Raw genomic sequence first — 22,143 nt, forward strand, 5'->3', positions numbered from 1 at the left:
GATTCCCACCAGCCCATCTTGCAAGATGTTTTTTATTTATGAAGTGCCTTCTGGGATTTATCGCTCACGGCCAACGCCGCTGACGCCGACGACACCGGCTTTTCTGCAACACGAGCTCATTAACGCTGTCGCGTTAATACAGTCCGATCCTGGTCCTCCTACAATTGCCGTCGGCACCTCGTTGGGAGAATTGCGGAGCGCAGTAGATCCGAGCTCCTTTTAATCGGCCTTCAACAGAGGTGACACAGCCGCGTCTCTCTCCCTTTTCTCCTCTTATGCCGAACAATCGCGCCCGTTGGCCGGCCCGCACAGTGGGCTATACGGACGCGTCACTCATCGCTGTGCGCACACTGAGAACAGCGTACGCAGAACTGCGGGCAACAAAGCAAAGGAGGACAAAGTACGGCGCTGTCCCACTGCCTGACAAGCGAGATTCGACTGAGGTGAAACGATGCAGTACAAAAAAACACACACACACACACACACACACACACACAAAAAAAACAATCGGCGATGCCTGCAGGCTCCTAGCGACATAATTCCGATCGCTGGGTGAGCGTCCCATCCGCAGCGACACCTATAAGGACACAGGAAATTAAATTGTGGAGTTTAACGCCCCGAAACTACGCAGTTTGTTATGAGGGACGCCGTAGTGGAAGTTCTCTGGATTAATTTTCACCTCGTGGGCCGCTTTTTGCGTGCGTCCAAACCACGGTTTCTTTTTTTTTTAATCTGCCCCCTTTCCAAACGATATCGTTCGTTCGACTAAGTGCGAAATAGCTGCAAATGAAAGCAAGACAAAAGCCCGCTAATAGTTAACAGTAAGTAAAACACGCGGCATTTATTCGCCGTTATGATATTGTGATCTATAGATCACGTGCAGGTGACGGCTTATACTGCAGCCTATACTATAGCTCTGACCTTGTATGATTGCTGACAGAGTATAAGGAAACAGAGACATCGCTATACAATGTTTACACGTAGAAATGAAGGTATTGTATGCACTGCAGTTTACATCGCCCACCTAGGTAATACGGTCGCCGCCACTGGATATACGAACACGCCACCTCGTGTTCAGCAACGGAACGCCAGAGAGCTTCATTTGCATACATCAAATGGACACTCAACATCAATAACTACAGCACCAATTTAGACTGCTAAAGTTATGTCTCAAAGCTTTAGTTTCATTCAATAGGCGGAATACAGAAACGATACGGCATTTATTTATTTATTTGCGGGAAACAGTGTGCGACGTCATATATTTCGGCATAATTTTCGTGTGTGGTATATATGAACTCATGCTAAAACGAAAGGGCAGGTAGACATCAACACTCAGTCTGTTTACACCAATTGTGAAGCAGTCGTTTCTTTCTTTTAAGGCTCTGCACTCACGTGGCGCGAGAAGGCTGATTGCCAGTGAGGGAAACGAACCATACAGCGTAGCGCCACGTACGCCAATGTGAGGCCATACATTTCTCAACATTTCCGTGTGCCCTGGGTCGTTCTCACGCGGGGAAAAGTTCTTTTAGACGTTAGCGCATACGTCGAGTGCAGATGTCAGCAATGCGCGGCACTTACGAATGCGCACTCAAGTCCGAGCTGAGCGCGCCGTACTGAACTGCAATACGATAACGGTTGCGGGGCATCTCAATAACGGTTATCTCAGACTCAAAGGCGTAGGGGCCGTATTTTCTAACGATCCGTTACATTTTCCTTTTTCTCTCTCTTTCTCTCCCCCTTTGCGGCGTGCCGGCGTTATCGCCCGGATCGGCCAGAGGACGACAGGAAAACGAAATGGAAGGTCATAGAATACGGTACCAGCTCCGTTCAGCGGAGGTCGTAACTCGCGAACGTCCATCGCCATTCCCTCAGTAGTATTCGGCATTCCGAAGAATCAGGTACGTACCCACGGTCCCCCCCCCCCCTCACCCCTCCCTCGAAATTAAGCGGCATACCCTCCCCCCCTCACCGACGCCACTCCTCACACACATTCCTAAAGCGCCGCCAAATCAATCGTGAGACTTGACAGCTATTCGGCGGTTAACATTTTGCTGCCTTTTTCTCTCCTTTTGGATGACAGTAGTTATCGGCATCTCCTTGGGTGTGAAGGCCAGTTTCCTCATAGATTCGGTACCCGCGCGAATAAGTCGAGCTGCGTGCAGCTGTCGCCATCTATTGGAACGGTCACGCAAATCGGTGTTGCTTCGTTAGGTCAACCTTCTTCGTTTAGACTAATCCAGAGACCAGGAAAGGGATTGGGTTCGTAGTAAGCTGGCCTGTATGCACGTGGAACGAGTTGTGGCCGGAGAAAACGTCAGTTGCGTTTAACTTTTCCTTTTGCTTCATTATTTCCTGCAGTGACGGCTCGCCGCGACGCTGGCACATCATCGGAACCGTATACCCGCGATATGGGTTAGATAAGGTGGAAAATAATATAATGCGAAACAGCGTCCATCATCAGACCCTGCAATAACCCTTAAACCCATAGGCAATATGAATGTCACCCGTTAAGTCGTCTCGTTTCCCCTAATTGTACAGCAAAATTGGCAACTGGAAACAAGAGTCTCAAGGAGTTGATATGTTAAGCGCTCTACCAAGGAAGGGAGCCGAGGCAACAGCCAAACAGGAAGGGAAAGCAAAATTAACACATTTAACCATATATAGCTTGTGAAAAAATATAGAGATCAACATCTTTTTAATTAAAAAAAAAGTAGAGAAAACGCCGCCGGAACTGAAGAATGATTCCGTATGTGTTGAATGACGCTTCTACAATTATCAGTCGAGGCGCCTGGAGTATGCACTTCTCCGCTGTGCTATGTGGGTGTTTTTCTAACCTTTCGCGGTGGGCGCAGTACGTGTAGAACCGCAGCGTCCTGCGCTCTACGCGGTTTTACGGGGCTGGCGGCCACGCATCGTTACGCAACTTCCCAAATAACAACACGAGTCGGTTTCGGCAGTTGGTAGAGCAGTAAACGAGGAATCCAAAAGAACTCTAATTATTCCGCAAATATGTATTTCTCTATAATTATTCCAGAGCAAATTCAAAAAACGCTACTAGAAATCTTTATTTTGCACTTTCGCTCGTTTACTTGTTTTTGGAATTGTTCTTCCTGCGCTTTTTTCCTGCGCGAGTCGATTTGATGCGGTGGAGAGGTGTATCTCACAGGCGTAGCTGTGGGATACGGCACATTTCATTTCTCTTTTGCGGGTTTGCGCGTCCTTATGGTGAACGGTGGGCATTATTCACATTTATACTAGCAAAGATATCCCCCACTCATTTGCATAGGAAAGTTACCCTGGATTGCCCCCCCCCCCCCTCTCCCTGAAAAAAAAAAATAAATCCTGGGTACGTGCATGCGAAGAATCAATACACTTCTCCTACACGACGGGAACGAGCAAAGCGCTGCGCGGGCATCATCAGCGACGTGGCACCGAAAGAGACGGACGGACGACAAATCGCAATATGAGAGAGAGAGAGAGAGACGGCAACGTTGCGCACAATTAACGGACGCGCGGTACCCCGTGGTCGAGGTGTGGGAACGAGGAACCGGTACTACATATCAGGCGGCGGAAAGGTGGCCAAGACCGCGGCGGGCGGTCGTTCGCGCGGACCAGACGAGACTCGTCGACACGACGGCGGCGCTCTCAAAGACGAGAGGGAGAGAGAGAGGGGGGGAGAGGGGCACCCTCCGCTCGAGTCTGGGCTGCTGGCCGACTACACAACGGCTGCCTCGCAGAGGAGGAACCTCCGTCTCGCGTTTCGCAAGGCGTCCGTGTGCCAGCCTGGCGGCTCCCAACCGGTGCGTGCGTGAGAGTGCCGCACGCTGCGCGCGCGCAGCTTCAGAAAAAAAAAAAAAAAAAAAAAGACGACAGACATTAACAGTTGTACGAGCGCGTATACGATTTAGTCATTCGCGCGGCAGTCGAGATGCTTGGTGGGGGTGGTAGAATAGACCAGAATAAACTTGGTGCTAAGCGCTAACTTGAAAAAAAAAAAAAAAGGAAAGATGTGGGCTTTTACGCTCCGTAATCACGATCTGGCTATGAGGCAAGCCATAGCTGGGGACCCCGGATAATTATCACCACCTGCGTTTCTAATATCGTGCACCTAAATATGAGTACGAGGGCACTTTTTTTTTGTGCTTTGTCTCCCACGGAAATGCAGCCGTCGTAGCCGGGTTGGAACTCGCGACCTGGGGCTTAGCAGCGCAACCCCATAGCCACAAAGCAACCGCATAAAGCAAGTGCCTATCACTTGCCTGACCTGTCGCAGCACACTGTTCTGTGCAAGTACGCAAGCGCCGCTTTTTCGATGACGCATTTCTTTCTTCTCTTTTTTTTTTAAATCGCACGTTACGTAACGCGTGCAGGTCAACTTCGTTTTGCTTGCGGCTCCAGAATGGCGCGCTGCATCAGTCAAAGCTGACACGTGATACATACATGCATTGTTCCGAGTTCAAACATAGACTATGCATGCTCCACGCACGAGGTATGAAGTAAATAATGAGTGCATGCACCAGGTAGATGGAATATTTGACCGAGGAGGCAGAGAGTGCGACAAATATATAAATACTGTTATGAATCAGGGGCCGCAGTGACACAGTATTTTTTTTTTTTTTTATTGCGACAGCGTGCCTTCTGGCATGAAAAATATTTAAACGTGTAGATACACGCCGGATTCTCGGAGAAAGTCCAGCAATGTCCGGTGGTCGGGCCCCAAGATGCAACTGTCTACATCTGGCGGCCGACCAGGGGGTGGTCCAAATCGAAGCAGGTGTTTCTGGCGGAGCGCATGAGAGGGGCAAGTCCAGTGGACGTGCCCAGTGTCCACCTCGCAGACAGGAGCGGGACAAAAGGGGCAGGAATCGTTGATGGAGGCACGGTACTGTGCCGACCACGACCAGGTTACCGCAGGGGTGAGGGCGACACGGAGGCCTAACCTTCGTAGCAAGACCTCTTCCCAGCGCGCTAGGCTGCCAGGGAGGTCGGTGCCACACGGTGGGAGAAGTGCTCGCGTGGCGCGCCGAAGGTGTTCTTTTTCTGCGAGGAGCCTTGTCTCCGGAGAGGTGGGGGCCAATTGAAGTGGACGCGAAGGTTTGTTATGGCTCGCTGCATCCACTAAGGCTTGTGTGGGATGTGCATTGTACACGTACTGTAACGGGTAATTTCTCAACAGTGTCCTGAATCTCCTGTGCCAAAACGTCGGAATTCAGAACACGCCGCAGACAACGGATGGCAGCTGAGGAATCGGTGAAGATGTCAATGTGCCTACTAGATGGCGGAAGCAGCGGATAGAGGATAGACATTGCGTCTCGGATTGCCAAGAGCTACGCCCGTGTCGACGGTCAGGCAGGGGAGCAAGCATACGAGCAGGTTGCTATTTCTGACAATATTTCCGGACAAGCGACAGCCGTGGTGACATGATCATCACTAACACTAGCGTCGCCATACGCTACATGTCTGCAGGAAGAGCTCGCACTCGTACTTGAGGAGCTATTTGCTATTATACTCGACTCACTAAGGTAGCCAAAGGATCGTGCGCGTATTCGAGACAGCATCATTTCCATTCGCAAGTTCTTTTTCCCATTATTTGGCCGCCTTCGCTAAATAACATGCCCAACGTCACGTTTGGCTGGCGCCTCGTCTAACGAACAGTTCTAGCGTAATAATTTTCGTCTGGTTGTGTGTGCGTGTGGACCTGCAAAAAGATCAGCGTTTGAATCCTCGATCTCAAGGTGCACATTTGTACACTGTAGACGAGGCAGCACAATCGTTGCAAAAGAAAATCGCGTTGTGCGAAATTCTTCCCACACTCCGTATCGGTCCCTGTTTATACAGAGGCGCTGACGAAGCGAGAGAACCGAACACCACCTGCCGATGCCCGCAAGCCCGGCCGAAACTGCAGGTGGCCAGCCTGGTTTATTTATTTATTTGTCTTCTTCTCGAGCCGAAGGCAGCCCTTATAGCGAACGCATCGACCAAGAAAGCATCGATCCCTATATGCGCCCACAAGAAGCTCACCGCGCTGTTGTCGTCTACAAAGAAGAGCACCGCCAATGACGCGTTCGGTTGCCAGGGGTGCGCAGGGTTAACGACTCCAGCGTTTATCTGAGTGGTGCACGTGGTTTCACTCGCTGCCAAGGCCGCACGGATCCGAATCTGTCGAACACCGGGTCCACGCGCGTGCTCGGGAAGAGTATAGATCAGTCCCGCACCGCCGTTAGAGCGCAGGCGCATATGGGCTGACCGAGCATTTTTCCACTATCAGCTCGAAGCACACTCTTCCAGTGATGTTCAGTTTGCCCTGCGTACCCTTACAAGAATTTTTATAGAAAGTCTATAGACTGTTTATAGACTTTCTATAAACATTTTTGTAAGTGTAAGGCAAAACGACAATGACGTAGCCTCCAATTTCGTCATCTAATTCCTCGGACGTCCTCGGCTGCTTTTTCCTCCCATGGGCGCACATTCCGTCGCATAAATACCGCACGCCCCCGGTTACATGCCCTGCGCATTGCGCATGTCGGGCCATAGGTGCGTACTTAAGCAAATCCACACCTCCCTACGAGGCAACCCCGACGCTATATCCATGCTGAAGGTTTCGTCGTAGAATTGGGTTGGCGGTGTTTCATCGAGTTAAAATTAAAGTCTGGGGTTGTACGTGGCAAAACGACCATCCCATACCAGGCACGCCGTAGCGGAGGACACCGGGTTATTTTTTGGTCACCTGTAGTTCTTTAACGTTCACAAAACTGTAAGCGCTGTTGCATGTCGCCCCCCTCTTCCAAATGCGGCTGCCGCGGTCAGGGATCCAACGTCTTATCGTGTGAGATACTGCAAAAAGTTCCCAAGAGAGGAAATTTGGGCGAGTCTGCCTTGCATGCATATATATATATATATATATATATATATATATATATATATATATATATATATATATATATATATATATATATATATATATATATATATATATATTAATAGGCGCGAAGACGACGCCACACACATATGAACTGCACACACACAAAGCGCCCGTGTGTTCTCGTGCGTTCAGTATTGCGTTGAACCGACCGGCAGCAGAACACAGCAACGCGCAGAATCGTCGCTCGCCACGCAATGCGCATCCGGCCCTAACAGCCACGCACAGTCAGCTGAGCACAACTTGCGCCGTCGTCCTTAGCGGCAGCAGTTCGCCGAGAAGTCGGCGTGCATTCCACCGGGCTTTTCACAAGCGTGAAGGCACTCCACACGATGCGTGCAAACCGTCCGAAGCGACGCTTGCAAACCGGGGGTGGGGGGTCGGTAAAGGGTGCCTTTCCCGTAACGATAAATCCCCCTCCCCCCTCCCCTCCCGCCCCCCGATCCCCACCGCCCATTTCACTTCCATTCTTTCAGCTCTTCGTGAGACTCGCCGATGCCGCCGGCAACGGCCCCTCGACGCAAGGTGTGACGAGCAAAGAACAACAAATGAAATGGGATCGTTACAAAATACCGATTCCTGGGCCACATTTTGCCGACGATCGATCCGATTTCAATTTCCACCGTTATCGCCATTTGCGATTGGTTCGGACGCCGTCGTTATTGCCAGGTACGGTTAACACGGTGGGAAAAATAAGAGGAACGGAAACGGATCGTTACACAAAACGAGGAAAAATGAAACGGATCGTTAAGAAATACGGCCCCCATGAGGCGCACGACGCGTTCGCTTTGCACGAAAGGCGATCTGTTACGCAGGCGGCGCGGTGCGTCGCGTCGCGAACCAGGATAAGCGAAATGGGAAGGCGCGCGCAGCAGGATGTCCATTTTAGGCGAGCTATATTCACAATCTCGCGAGCACGTAAACGGAATAAAACGTGCCGTGCCCGATGCGCTCAATGGGGTGTGCACACAGCCAGAGTGAAACGCTTGCGTGCATATATAACTGCCGGTGCCCTTGGCGCTTTTACTCGAAGGCAGATATACATCTGCCACGTTGTTCACAACTACACCGTGTACACTCGAGAGCATGGCGGACAGAAAAAACTATCGTTTCAGTCAGAATACACAGCCGACCTCAAATGTTTTCGCAGCACGGAATTGTGTGGCGAAAACAAATAATAATTACGTCGTAATTTCGCGACAAAGTTTCGAATTTTGATACGGAATCCGGGGGGGGGGGGGGGGAGGGGGCGTACGTTAAAGCATATATCCACTGCGCATTTTGATTCGAAGGCATGCAGTCTCACTGATGCCGCTGCAAGAACTTTCTTTTTTTTTTTTCGCATCGCGTGCTCCGGAAGAATTTGTAGTTGGGCCATGCAGAGCAATGTTATACGCTAATTACACGGCTATATATGACAACTACACGTGGTAGACGTGTACTTCGATGACGACCTGCGTAAACTTAACAGAAGGACCTCACAGCATTTATTTATGCACGCAATTACTGCAGTTATAACACAATGAATGCGAAACGTTGCGTGACTTAGCATAACTGCGGTACAGGTGGTCTATAGCCTACCCGCGTAATTTAACGGTGCTGGCTCAATCTCTCGTTGATCTCAAGACCCGAAACGAATCGTTGCGCCATCGCACCTCAAATCAGGTCACACGTGGCTTCAACGCACAAAAATAAGTTATTGCGCAATAACGCGAATAGGTTCGTGGTTGCCTGTAATTGCGAATTACACTCGCCGCTCCCAGCGTATAAGGCCAGAGGAGTACAACCACAGGATGCGCGCCGCATGGCGCAAAGCTATAGTATTTGCCTACACAGTATTTGGCAAAGCGGCTAAGAGCACGGCTTCAAAAGGTCCGGAAGATGTAAAAGCACGAGGGACAAAACGCCAGAAGGAGTAGCTATATTCGTTGTATAAGATGCGCAGTTTGTTAAAAAACTGAGTCAATCGGGCAGAATTTAGCGCCAGCGTTGTGTCAGCCTTGCCTTCGTCAGCTGCGCGAAGCCACGGCCACGCGGACGCCAATTATCCCCGCGCCGCCCCTCTTGTAACACCAAGCTTCGGTGGCTACGTTCGAGCGAACGTAGACGTCAATCGTCCAACCCACTTCTGCACGGAAAGGCCGCTGAGCAAACTATAAGCATAGATCTGAGCAGGCATCAGTTTCAAGCACCGAGAGAGGCTGCTCGGGACAAGGAGCAGACGGTTTATACAAGGCGTGACGACGAGAGATTTTTTTCGCGTCATCCGCTAGACAACTGCAAATCGCGCTGCCTCGTTCATCCCGAATATCGTAGGAGTCCGGCGTCTGGTTTAACGTCGCAAATATCCGCAGCCAGACGAGAGGAAACGTAGAGACTTTCGCAGAGGTATACACGTGCGCCACACGTGGCCCGTTCGCGAACTCCGCGGAAGGGGACGCATGTGGCAAAGGAGTGTTCACCCGCTCGGGGCCTATGTTCGTCGGAAGAACACGTGCGGAGGCATATGCATGTGTGCGTGACGTCAACGTCCGTCTTGTAGGCGACGTGTCGGGCCATGCGCTATAGGCGAGTCACCGCCAGAGTACACATACGGCGGATGCTTGCTTTGCGGCCGGTGCATTCACGGCTCGTCCGTTTTCTTTTTTTTTTTCTTCCACGACGTCGGTATGGTGTAGGGGACCAGACGAACCTGTTATTTTACACTACATGGAGTTAACGAACAATTAAGCGAACGAATTCATAGGGGAAAATGAATCTCATTAATGTCGAAATATAGAATTTGGAGGTACATTTTTACAACAACCGTCACGTTTCTAATTACCGCTCACTTTATGTGACGTGTATTTTGTGAACGTACAAGTATTTTCCCCATTCCTCTCTGTGCACCCTACACGGCTCTGAGAGTAACTAAAAAATCCGAGGACATTTAAGTGCTCTTGTATGAGCGGTTCTTCGAGTTATGAACTCCTCCCGGGCAAGCGAGCACGTTCAGACGATTGGCGCCTTTCGGCTGGGCCTTATTGAGGCACAGTTAGAACGCAGGCCCGAGCTCGTGCAGACAACGAACGCGCCAATACAACGCAAGCAACGAAACGGCATCCGCACGCGTCGCCATATCTGCTCCGTCGAGGCGCGCTGGTGACATGGTGTCGCAGCCAATGGGAATTTAGGTGCCCTTTTGAAGCTGCGGACGCCGCCGACTTTATCGCTCAGTGGGCCATTCGATGCTTTCGCATAAACAAGGAGATAGAGAGAAAGCTAATACAACTTGCCGCCAGTGGCAGCCGAACCCACAACAATCGCACGAGGCAAGGTTATTTCACAAGCACCCCCATTTTCGGCGCGTATTCAATTCCACCCACGTCGCTACGTTGCCGGCGCGATTGCTAGCGTTCGAATCCGCAACCGTATTGGCGAGGCCATGTGTCACGTGAGCCGGCGCGTCACCAGGTCGAAGAACGCCCCCGTGCGGCACAGCCCGAGGCGAACGATATGTATCGACGGGGTTACAGGGTGATTCCCACGCAGCGGCTATTTAGCCGGGGGCGTAAGGCAATTATGGTCAAATGCTACTATTACGGGTGCCTCTATCGCATTCGCCCTGCCAGCAGCAACGCCTGCAGAGACTCCATTTAAGTCGGAGAAAGCAAAGCTCGTCGAAAGCCGCGGCAGTGCTCCAGCACTTGCTAAGGAGCCTTCACGCCCACATGCCTCTCTCAGTCTCAGGCGAACGTATTCGTCGTTCCACATCTAGCTCCGTCCCGCGGGCCGCATCTTCTAAAACGTCTCGCTGTTCGTTCAAGTGTGCGCCCGGTCAGTTGCCGTCGGGGTGAAAATGGGCCCGCGCGACGGCGGCCGCAACCGCGATTAAGCGATCGGCGAGGGCAGGTGCCTCCCCTGCGCGTCCCTCGGTGAGGCCAGCGCGGACACAACGGACCCGCCGCCAGCAAACGCGCGCTCGTCGCACGTGCTCCAGCAGGAGCGCATTCCTGCCGCGCAGTTCGGATGATGGATGGCGTCTGCGTGACGCGACTGCACGCGGCAGGGCGACGGGTCCGGCGCTACCGACCCGGCAGCTGCGTGCTGGCGCCGATCTGCGTCCAGCGCAAGGCGACTCCCGTGCCCTCGATGCGGACATCACAATATTACACGCTCCTCGTAGTATAATAAAATCGACGCTGGTAAAATAATTCTCGACGACGGTTGGCACCCGGACGAAACGAAAAATAAACCATTCGTTTTTCGGCGTGCCTTTCTTCGTCACATACGGAATGCCCGCGGCAGCACTACTGGCCGCATTCACGCTCTGTCAACGTCATCCGCCGATCGTCCTGCCTCGATCCTCTCGCTTGCCACTGCATCTCTCCGTGGCCGCTTTCAAATCACGATGCTTCTAATTAGGTGATTGGGTATATCTGCGCTTGCTTCGTTCACTTGAGGCAGAAGTGAATTGTTCACGTTGCTTAAATGTGGACGATCATTTTGCTGGCTCGAATGCCCCACGGGGTAAAATAATACCTACACGCCAAATTCTTTGTCAGTATAGCCTTCTGTCCTCAAGCAGCCCGACCCTAAAACGACTCCGAGCGAGCGACTCAGCTTGGACACACCCCGTCCCCTTTACCCTTTCCGTCTTGCCATGAACGTGACGAGCGAGAAATCGCTTCAGGGTGCCATCGTAATGCCACCAGCATAGCACATTATCGTTTGCTTCACATGGGACATTGCAGCAGCCGCGTTAGCGACGAACGCAGGCGCGTCGGAAGCATACTTCAAGCCGAAGGGGTCATTTCCCCACTACTGAGCTATACCTGAGTGAGATATAAAGTCGCACTACATCCTGAGGGGGCGACCACGTGCATACCCACTTATCTATGACGCCAATGGAGAAGACAGGTACGCGCGAGTCGACAGCGAGACAGCAATTCTTTCACGGCAACCTCCACTCTGCACGCGCAGCTGTGACAACCAGATAAGTATGGCATCCCAAAACGAGGACGTTTGCATGCGATAGCACAAGGGTAGCGAGATTAGACTCGGAGTTGGCAAGTTGGCCGCGAGAGACTCGGCGTGGAAAGATTACGCAGTCCCCGAACGCGGTCCACAATGAAGCCTAACCACAGCTCTCTCTCTCTCTTTCTCTCTCTGTCCGCCACAGAAATCAGCTCAAAGTTGGGTTTCCCTCTCGTCCCGTCCCGTCCGTTAGGTCGTCGTACTCATCGTGCAATCGACACTCGCTGAACCTTATTCACCCTCTTTACATACGGCGAATTCGCCCGTCACCGCCGCTGGAAATCGAACTGACGCCACTGCGGGAACGTGCCGCTTGGAGCCGTGCGCGCAAGCCACCTTCGAGCTAACATCTAAGCTAACGGCAATTTGCGTGGAGTTTCGTGCACCGCGTAACGCTGAGAAGGGCGGCGTCGGCGCGCCTGTTTGTATACATAGGTCCCTGCGGGCAAACATACCGCAGCGAACGAAGACGAGGCTGTTCGCATCGTAAACGGCTTCTTGTTCTGAAGAAGGAGTCGGCTGCGCGACAGCTTGCTGCTGTCGCTGCAGACAAGTCCAGCGTCGGAGGACTGAACGAACTCCCGCCGATCCATCCAGCACCGTAGCGTACAGCAGCAGCGCACGTGTTGCAAAACGCCGCCGTGTCAGGCCGCACTCATTTCCGGTTAAACAACGCCGGCCGCCAACGTTTTCCGATACAGGCCGACGGCGTGTACAGGTGTGCTTCCATTATCGCGGCATTCGATATACGAGTCGCGCATGCAGCACATATATATCCCGCTATATGTGAACGGCGTTTACTCTCTGCGAATTGCCGATGTGTAGGCCAAAACGACATCCGCATATACACGGCAGTACATGTCGTTCTGCGACAACATGCACCGAAGTGCACGAACGCTGCGCAAGAAACTCGGGCAACACCTTCTTCACTCACGGCAGAGAACTGTACGGAGTGCAAACGATCGAGACGCATTTAGAAAGAAAGATAATAAAAATGCGGGCGCGTCTCGCTGGCAGTGGTGCAAAACGTATACAGGCCCATCCTAGTGGTGATATATAAACAGCTTCATCCGAGTGTAAAAACACACGTTGCGCTCGTGCCAATATACTGCCGGGGAAGTGAACACGCGACCTCGGTTGGCTGTGCAGCAAATATGCCCCTCCCCCCTCTTCCTTTCCCCTCCCTCCCCCATTCCACCCAACCAATGTGTTCGGAAGAGCATCGCATTCTGAGGCGACACCGAGGAATCCAGCTGACAGTCGAACTACGCAAGTGCTGGCCATTGCATTTGGTTTCACTTCGTGTATAGCTAAGGATATCTTCCGCATACTTTCGTCAACAATGCGGGAGGCGAATGCTACACGCGAAAGGGAAGACAACGAGCAACAGCGGCGAATGCAACGTGAAAGTGACGGACGAATAAACGTATAGGTCGATAAATTGTACATAAAAAAAAAAATCTCTAAACCGCAGGAATTTAAGCTCTTAAATTATATCCGCTCACGGAACTATAAATTTATGCGTGCACTTTTTTTCTGTGTCCGCTGGCTACCGCTGTAGAGATAACTATAAATACTTGCATCAATCCTATTTGCGAATTTAACGAAGAAATGTACAAGCGTTCTGCAGCAAAAGTGATAGTTGGGCGAGTTGGTACGAATTCATAGTACCATTGTGCGCGCTAAATATTTTACTATGAATGTACTAGCGTTATTGCTTGAACTACTCGTAATTTTGCTGGAACTTTATTCCGCTGTTAAGGCTCTTTTATGGCAGTACAACCACTTAGCGTATAATCCCCGAAAGCCTACAATTCTGTTCAGTGTTCCTGCGCTATCCGCATCGATAACCTCGGTACCTAATCCTGACAATGAACTCCAATAGTAACTCCGTTACGTTTGTGTTCGACTATACGACATGCTCTTGAATGCAAAGTAAACGCAACACAAGAAATGCGACGGTGTCGCATTGGCCACGAAGCAGAAAAATAAGTGCAATTTAACACTCAATAGTGCATTTTGGTCTTATTTTTGCTGCTGTAAATGCGATGCCCCTGTTTTCTCTTCCCCAGCTTAAACTAACGCGAGTAGGAGAATGTGGAAATGTATCTTTCGGGAGCGATCTCACTGGTGGGACACTCTGCCCGCGTAGCCTTCCCTCCCAGAAGGCTGTCGGCTGAGTATGGCTGTTCCCTCTCGCTGTGCGCCGTCACAGCCTTCGTTAAACGCAAACGGGCCAACGACGAGAAGTCGCTCAGCCCGTCGACCCCGTGCGAAGCATTTCCGGCGCGCCGTCGTCGCGTCTGCTTCACGCTTCTACACGTCGTTTCATCCGGCTGGCGCCAAGCGTATACTTGCGGGACATGTCCCAGCCGCGAAGTTGTCGACCTCTCGCCGCTTCGCGCAGCTGTTTCACGCCGTTGCTGTCACTCGGACCGGCCCGTTATTTAGGCTGCAATTGCATTCACCGGCGTCGTGTTGCAATTACGCCGAGAATAGGTCGCAAGTACGGCCGGGCACTGCGTCGCCCTTCGGTGCCAGAGGAGCCTCCGAGGCCAAGAACTCGACATCCAGATTCCCGCTTCGCTCTCGGACAAACTTCCTGTCAAGATCCGCGGCGAAACTCCACGTCAGCGCTGACACACGGTTGAATCAGCGAGTAATACCAGAGAACGCTCGCCAAAGGTCGTCTTCCAGCCGCGTTCCTATGCCGCGGAACATAGGGACGCGAGATTCTGGCAACCGTTGGCGCCTTGCCCGGCATCGCCATGCTGGGACTGCGTCGAGGTTCAATACATTCAATAACCAGGAGAGGCGTTTTAGAGCGCAGCTCTTTGGCGTCCGTTCCTGGGTTTCGCGTCGTCGTCGGCGTTGTCGTCGGCCTCGTAACCAGCTCCGCCCCCCTTTCATCCCCCCAGCGCTAGCAGCGACCGACTGATACCGCTGGATGCCGCTGACGCCGCTAGAGAGTAAAGATAACGTGACTGCATAGAACACCGTCGCCGCCATGCAGAAAGAGGAGGAAAGGGTCCCCCCCCCCTGTTCTTGTGTGGCGGATAGGGTGCTCTTCAGTTGCCGACGCGCCGGTTATTTCACGTAGGCCCCGGCACGTCGACGAATACGTGACCACATTCCCACGGCTAGACCTGGTTCTTAGCGCTGCGGAAGCGAGGGTATCATATTGTTTGTGTCGGCATCGGCGGCGTTGTCCCTGAAACCAACTCCGCAGCTGGGGTTGACTCACTATCGGCGTCAGCGGCATCAGTCAGTCGCTGCTATCTCTTCCCTCCTCCCTTTATCGTGTTGTCCGCTTGCTGCGCGCGCTTCTGCCCCCATCATTTGCCGCTGGGTGTACACGCCGCCCCCCTCCCCCCTCTTCCTGCGAGTCTCCGGTTGTCAAAGCGCCGGCTCGAACTTAATTCCTTTCTTCGCTCCTCCTCCAATGCAACCCCTGTGCGGTGGCAATCAGAGAGCCAGATCGGTGGCGGCGGATCTGTATATGTGCACCGCCCGAGCCGAAATTGCCGTTGCCGTTCGCCCTGTGCGGTGGCAATCAGAGAGCCAGATCGGTGGCGGCGGATCTGTATATGTGCACCGCCCGAGCCGAAATTGTAAGCATTGGTGTACCAAGTCGAACATATATCAGTCTATTTCTCCGACCACAAAGCTTCCTTCATGACTGTCAAGAACTGTTAGTGGAGTCTTTGTTAAAGGAATACGTGTGAAAAAAAAAAAATTCTGTGATAGCGCATACATGTGTTGCTCGATTTCTTTGCCTCAATCTATCGAAAAGGTGAAACAGCTTATTTGCTGCGCTCAAATTTCGCATTAGGAAGTAACGTAATCGTCGGTAATTTTTTATTCTTGTAACTGTGACATAGATTTGTCGGGAAAAAAAAACAAAAAAAAAGTCGAAGGAAGACGCGCAGGTCTGCAGGATCGTCACATTTGTTTTAACAGTAGTTATTCCCACCAGGTTCCTGCCCAGCGATTGCGCAACCACTCTTCGTTTGCTCCTAATGCATACATTACATGTCGCAACCGAAAGGAAATGTATGCAGTACCGAGGATACACAGCAATGCGCGTGCGCGCGCCAAACACACACACACACACACACACACACACACACACACACACACCGCTTACAGCCTAATGTTCAGACATCTGGGGAGCAGGACGGGCTACCAAGAGTACACGACATCCATTAGCGCATCTAGGAATTGAAGCGTGTTCTCATGACATGCAGATAAGCGAGGAATGATAAAAGCGTGGCAGAGTGCTCGCGGCGTGAAGACAGAAATATAGAAGTTGCACGATTTCGTTCTCCTCTCTTGAAGGAGGGAATGATTCGCGGCACTACACAGACCCGGGTACAGCTGAGGACATGAGAGAGGACGTGGAGTCCATTACGAAGGCCAGCTGAATTTGCTCCCTCGCCGGATAAGCGTGGAATTTCAACTCCTTAGCATTTGCACTTTCGGGTTGGCAAGGTTATTTGCGTACCAGCTGAGCTCGCGAAGAGCGTCTTCGCAGAGAGACAAGTCACGGTCATCAGCCGTGCCCGAATCCCACCCTGGTCTTGAGGCAAGCGGGCGCGATGTGAGCACCTGCTATATATATCCGTTGATCCGTACCATCTATCTATGCTAGCTTCGCAAGGAGTGTCACCCTCGGAAAACAAAAGCAAATCGGCGGATAGGCACTTCGCCACGCGCTAGGCGCCAAATGGGCGCTAAACTTAACCGCACTGCGCCGTTTCAGCAGCTCCCAAAAAACAAGCGCCGAATCAAGAGGACACGGGCGCAATCAACCAATTTCAGCCGGCTCAGCGCAACTGGCAACTGCAATCTTGCGATGAAGTACGGGTTGGCCAGAGCCGGCAGCTGCCACTATTATTGTTCCATAAGTGGCAGCTGCAATGCACTTTTTAGTTACGAGTTTCGCTGGCTGTCGTCGCGGTGACAGTTTATTTCGGTGGAACCCGGGTCACGGTTCACATCCGATACTTGAAACACGGCTTCCCAACAATACACGGCGACGCGATGCTAACATGTGCCAAAGCGGCGATGGCCAGATCCGCCTGCCTCCCTGCCCGAACAAGTCTTCCCCGCCGAGAATAAACTCCCCGATCAAAGTGAGCGTGCACGCTTGACCCCAATCCAGACCGCCGCCGCCACAAAGCCGAGCGCTTCGGCTGGCAGAGGAGCCGGCATTACAATGAGATCGGCGGGGCACATCCCACATCGCGTAGGGCATCGGCTCGTAACGCTACCTGCATGACAGCGGCATGAAGAGTCGAAGTCGCGCTTTCCGCGTGAAACTGGCTCTGCATAACACGTTTCAGAGTGCAAGGAATGCGCAGCCAGGAAAAGTGCCCGCTGTGCATTTTGAGTCGGTGCGCGATGCTCGGCAAAAGACTGACTCACTTGGATGCTTCTCCTCTTCTTCGCCGACGACAACGTCGGGCACTGGATTCTGCGCTGACCGGGACGATTGGCTATCCGTCGTCGATTGGGCGGCACGGTCGCGAGGCCGGCTGCTTTTAATGCTTGCAAGGAGAAGCTGCCCGAACACGTCTACGCACCGTTCCAAAAGCAGCGACACGCCTGACTCATTGAAGGAACGCGAGGGCGAACGCGGTCTCCCGACAGCCGCGCATGCGCGCTGGTACGCCCGGCGCCCGCCGCCGGTCGCGCAGGCGGTTGCCATGGTGACACCCAGTGTTTACCTTCGCCGGCCGGCCTTCTCCGCCGCCGGTGGGAAAGTGGCCGCACAAAAACGGCTCGCGGAGCAAGGTCACTACATTATTGGCTTATGTGTAACCACAGAAAAAGACCATGAATACCGGACGGGATGCGGCATAAATGAGGGGGTCGGAGATGACACGCCAGCGTCGTCGTTTGCTCAGACAACACGGCACTGCGCAGCCTCGCCCATGCGAGAAAAAAAGAAGGCAGACCCGGCGCCAGTCCGAAACCGAAACAAGATTGCGCGTTGGCGCAGGGCGTTGCGCTCTTCTGCGTTAATTCGCCGGTTCTTGCGCATTGCGCGCTTTAAAGATGCATAAATAGTGATGACTATGTCGGCAAGACCCAAATGCGTGCCAGAGCTTCACAGAACTGTATCCGACGCTTCTTTTAGGACTTTCCTGGAAAGCATCCCGCGACCACGGCCACTGCCCGCTTTTCCTTTCCTATCTCTCTCACTCTACCTTGTACAGCGGTAGTTACGTTGTGAGGTGCTATCAACATATATCATTGACCAGATAAGTTCGCGTGCGTCGTAATATAAGGCGGGAAACACGTAACTACAATACTCTCAATCTCCGGGCTTACAAGCTGAATATGCATACCTTCTTTGTGATAGTTATCGTTGACTAGGCCGCGGTGTTTCTCCGGGCTATCGAACGCAATATTTGTTCACCACAGGAACTCTACGGAGTAAAGGATGAGCACGAAGAAGTGCGCTCTAGCAACACATTTATGAGTACATCAATTTACCTAGCGAAAAATTAGATAATGATGAGTCTGCGTAAGAGCAATATTCAGTCACGGGCTTTTTTATTCTAACTTATAGTTAAAATTGTGTACATAGCGTGCGCTTCGTTATCGCTCAAATATCGCTGCAATAGTGACTGTCCTGTTCTTTCCGCATTGGTAAATAAAGCAGTTGATAACTTTGCCTTTTTGGGGGCTGCACGTGTTGTATGCGGCAAAGAAATGAATTGGTTTCGCTGCCTTAGCGGCAGCTAAGGGTGAATAATTGTATAACAAGCACACAACTAACGGCGACTGCTGCCTTGAAGGATGAGCACCAAATTACATAATTTGTTTTAGTGAGTGATATGAGGGAAAACAAAGCCGCAGTAAACGCATAATCTTCTGAACATGCCGAAAACTTAGCGTTGAACACGAAAATAGACGAAGAGAGAGAACACACCAAGTATAGTGTGTTCTCTCGGTTTGTATTCGTCTTTAGCGCTAAACTTTGGACAATGAATCGATGCCAAGTCGCTCAATTCACTCCCCGTCATTTACCGTTATTATAATGGCAGCGTAGGTCCCTGTATTTACCCACAAGTAAACTGTATCGTTTATTCTTTTCCTTCAAGCTACTTTATTGCCGAAAGCCGAAAGTAACCTTCATCAACGAGTCACTTTCATCAGCGTGGCAAGTAGCTCGCATCAACGCACGACGCGCATGATGACCGCCAGGGTCGACCGAGGAAGGGGACCGTCTCGTAATGCCCAAAAAAGGGGGACGGTGTCCCGTTCGCGAACCGGTTGCCGGCGCCCCGCTCGAAATGGTCAAGGCGTCCATGGTCGCGGTTTCGCCCCTCCCACGCACCACCGCGATTCGACGACGTCAGCGTGACGTCGGCGCCCGCGTATTGCGCGTGTGTGGGCCGACGCCTCCGCGTTGACGGCGGAGAAAGATCTGGAACGAACCAGGCACTTCCCTGGCAAACATCCACCGCGGTCCCGCCTCGATTTCTTTCGAACGAGAAAAAAAAAAAAAAATTAATGAAGGTTGGCGCCGCGCTTGGCGCTGTCGCACTGGGCGGCAAATTAGACAACACTGCGTACAAGCCGCGTGCTGTCGCCTAACCTGTCACTTCGACACGGAGACAATCCTTAGCACACGTGAAACAGAAAGGGCCTTATTGAAAGGCGATGTGTCTGCTCAGCCGCCGTGCGTTCGACTGCACGTGACTCTGCACGGCGACGTAATGCGACGTGATAAGAGAGCAAGCGGGAGAGACTCGCAACGGTAACCCGTGTCAGTCAGAGAGCGACACCAAAGCAAATACAGGGAGATTGACCAGAATATTTGACCAGGCTGACCAGGGTAAACACACCGGACTTGTACGATTTTTCAGAATCACAAGCCAATTTTCAGCGAACAGTTGCAATAGGAATTTCAGCTGCCTTTAATTAAATCACATTCTCTACAACAATGCCCTTATATGACTGGTCCGTTTGAATTGTGCCCGCATATAAAACATTCGAATTTTCACAAAGGCAATAATTCATCCACACACGTCTTCCTTGACCGGAACATTCGGCACAAAGTGACTATATTTGCGCCGCTCGTAAAACACAGTCATAACGCGCTGGGGCAATTTATTGCAAAGGTCGCTATCAACCCAAACACTTCGAACTATGAGTATACATAGCCCATAATACATACTGCAGACCAATCTGGTCCAAGCCGGACGAGCAATACAATTTACAGAATATCTGTTTTACACAAAAGGAGAACAACAACAAGAAAAGAAGCATGGTAGTGCCAGAGGAAAGAACGCAAAAAAGACATGAACATCTAGTCATATAGTGCGTCATAAGGTTCTGTTAGGCTATTCCAGTCGGACACAGAACGCGGAGAAAAGCAAAACTTATAAATGTCTGTTCTTGCAAAGTAAGGGGTTAGAAAGTGCGTTTCGTAATGTCGCGTAGGTCTTGTGGCCAAAGGCGAAAGAAACTGCGTCTGATCAATAGCCCTTTTACCGTTAAGAAGTAAGTTTAAGAAATTCAAACGACATTTTTTTCTTCTCGATTCAAGTAGCTCAATGTTGTTAGCTTTCCTGAGCTCAGAAGGAGAATCAATATATTTGAATTTGGAATAGATAAACATGACAGCTTTTCGCTGAATCCTTTCCAACTTCCTAATGTTAAGCTTAGTATAAGGATCCCAAACAATAGAGCAATATTCAAGCTTAGGTCGAATGAATGTGAAATAGCTAAGAAGTTTGACATTAGGAGGAGAATTACGAAGTTTACGTCTTAAGTAACAAAGTTTGCGGAAAGCTGAAAAGCAAATGTTATCAATGTGCAGATTCCAAGAGAGGTTATTAGTGATTGTCACTCCTAGGTACTTGTAACTGGTAACTTGTTTCAAAGGAAGAGATGTGAGGTTACAAATATATTTTAGAGGAGTTTTCTTAAGCGGTACACAAAGATAAACAGTTTTATCGGTGTTAACAGTCATGCTAAAATCTTTGCACCACTTAGATACATTAATGAGATTAGAATTCAGCTCGACCTGATCATGTACACCTTTGATTTCACGAAATAAGACAACATCATCTGCAAATAACCTAATTTGAGTTCCAGGAGTAATTACGGATACAATGTCATTTATATATAAAAGAAACAGCAAGGGTCCCAGAACACTTCCTTGAGGCACACCTGATGTTACAGGAAGACTGCAAGAATCAAAACCGTCAACTGAAACAAACTGCGTTCGGTTATGTAAGTAATCGGAAACCAAGTGATCAAAATGTCGGGAAGGTTAATATTTACGAGTTTATTGAGCAATTTATCATGAATAACTCTGTCAAATGCTTTACTAAAATGTAAGAATATCGCGTCAATTTGTCCACAATTATCTATGCATGCTGCAAATGAATGTACTACCGTGGCCAATTGTGTTGCAGTAGAGAAATTTCTATTGAAAGCTTGAGAGTATAGAGTTTTCCTCAAGGAATTGAGTGATGCGTTTTGCTACAGCGTGTTCCAACAATTTACGACAAGAAGATGTTAAGGATATTGGGCGATAATTTTCTAATAACAAACGGTCATCTTTTTTATAGGCGGGTAAAACTTGAGCTGTCTTCCATTCATCAGGTAGTCTCGCACTTAATAGTGAACATCGAAACAAGATCACAAGAAATTTAGCGATAGTTTCGGCATAACGACGAAGAAAAATATTGGGCAAACCATCAGGACCGCAAGTCGATTTTGTTTTCAGATTTAACAGCATTGCGACTACACCGTGATATGAAATAAAATCAACCTGGGAGTCTGAAAATGCCCCGTGACGCGGATTCACGGTTGTACTTGCCTTTGAAAACACTCCAGTAAAATAAGTATTAAAATACTCAGCGATGACTTGTGGATCTGTAACAGAGATGCCATCAACCGAAACCTGCGTCACGTGCCTGTCAGCATCGCTCAAGTATTCCCAAAATTTTCTTGGTTCATTATTCATAAAGTTGGGCAAAGTTGTTGTGAAAAAGAAGTCCTTAGACTCGTGAATTGCACGTGTGAGATCGTTTTTGATACCATTAATGATAATAGGACTTGGAGTAGACCTTTTAGCCCGTTTTAGTTTCCGTTTCAAATGAATAATTTTTCGCGTTACCCAGGGTGTACGTTTATGCACTTTCTTTCGCTTGTTTGGTACGAACGTATTCAAACAATAATTG

At 50.6% G+C, this 22,143-nt stretch overlaps 1 protein-coding gene across 3 annotated transcripts in view; it reads right to left on the reverse strand.

The window, feature by feature from the left end:
* LOC126530447 (alpha-crystallin B chain) overlaps nucleotides 1-17,596 on the reverse strand; it is a 66,541-nt gene extending 48,945 nt beyond the window's left edge. Inside the window, exon 1 of one of the 3 annotated variants that reach the window (XM_050177727.3) lies at nucleotides 17,363-17,596. The gene's annotated coding sequence lies outside the window, so the exon portion shown is untranslated. Of the gene's footprint in view, nucleotides 1-17,358 lie in introns of all 3 variants that reach the window. The other 2 variants (XM_055070603.2, XM_050177729.3) reach the window with 2 other exon arrangements.
* Nucleotides 17,597-22,143: the final 4,547 nt, after the last annotated feature.

This window comes from Dermacentor andersoni, chromosome 4 (assembly GCF_023375885.2).
Source record: "Dermacentor andersoni chromosome 4, qqDerAnde1_hic_scaffold, whole genome shotgun sequence".
NCBI lineage: Eukaryota > Metazoa > Arthropoda > Arachnida > Ixodida > Ixodidae > Dermacentor > Dermacentor andersoni.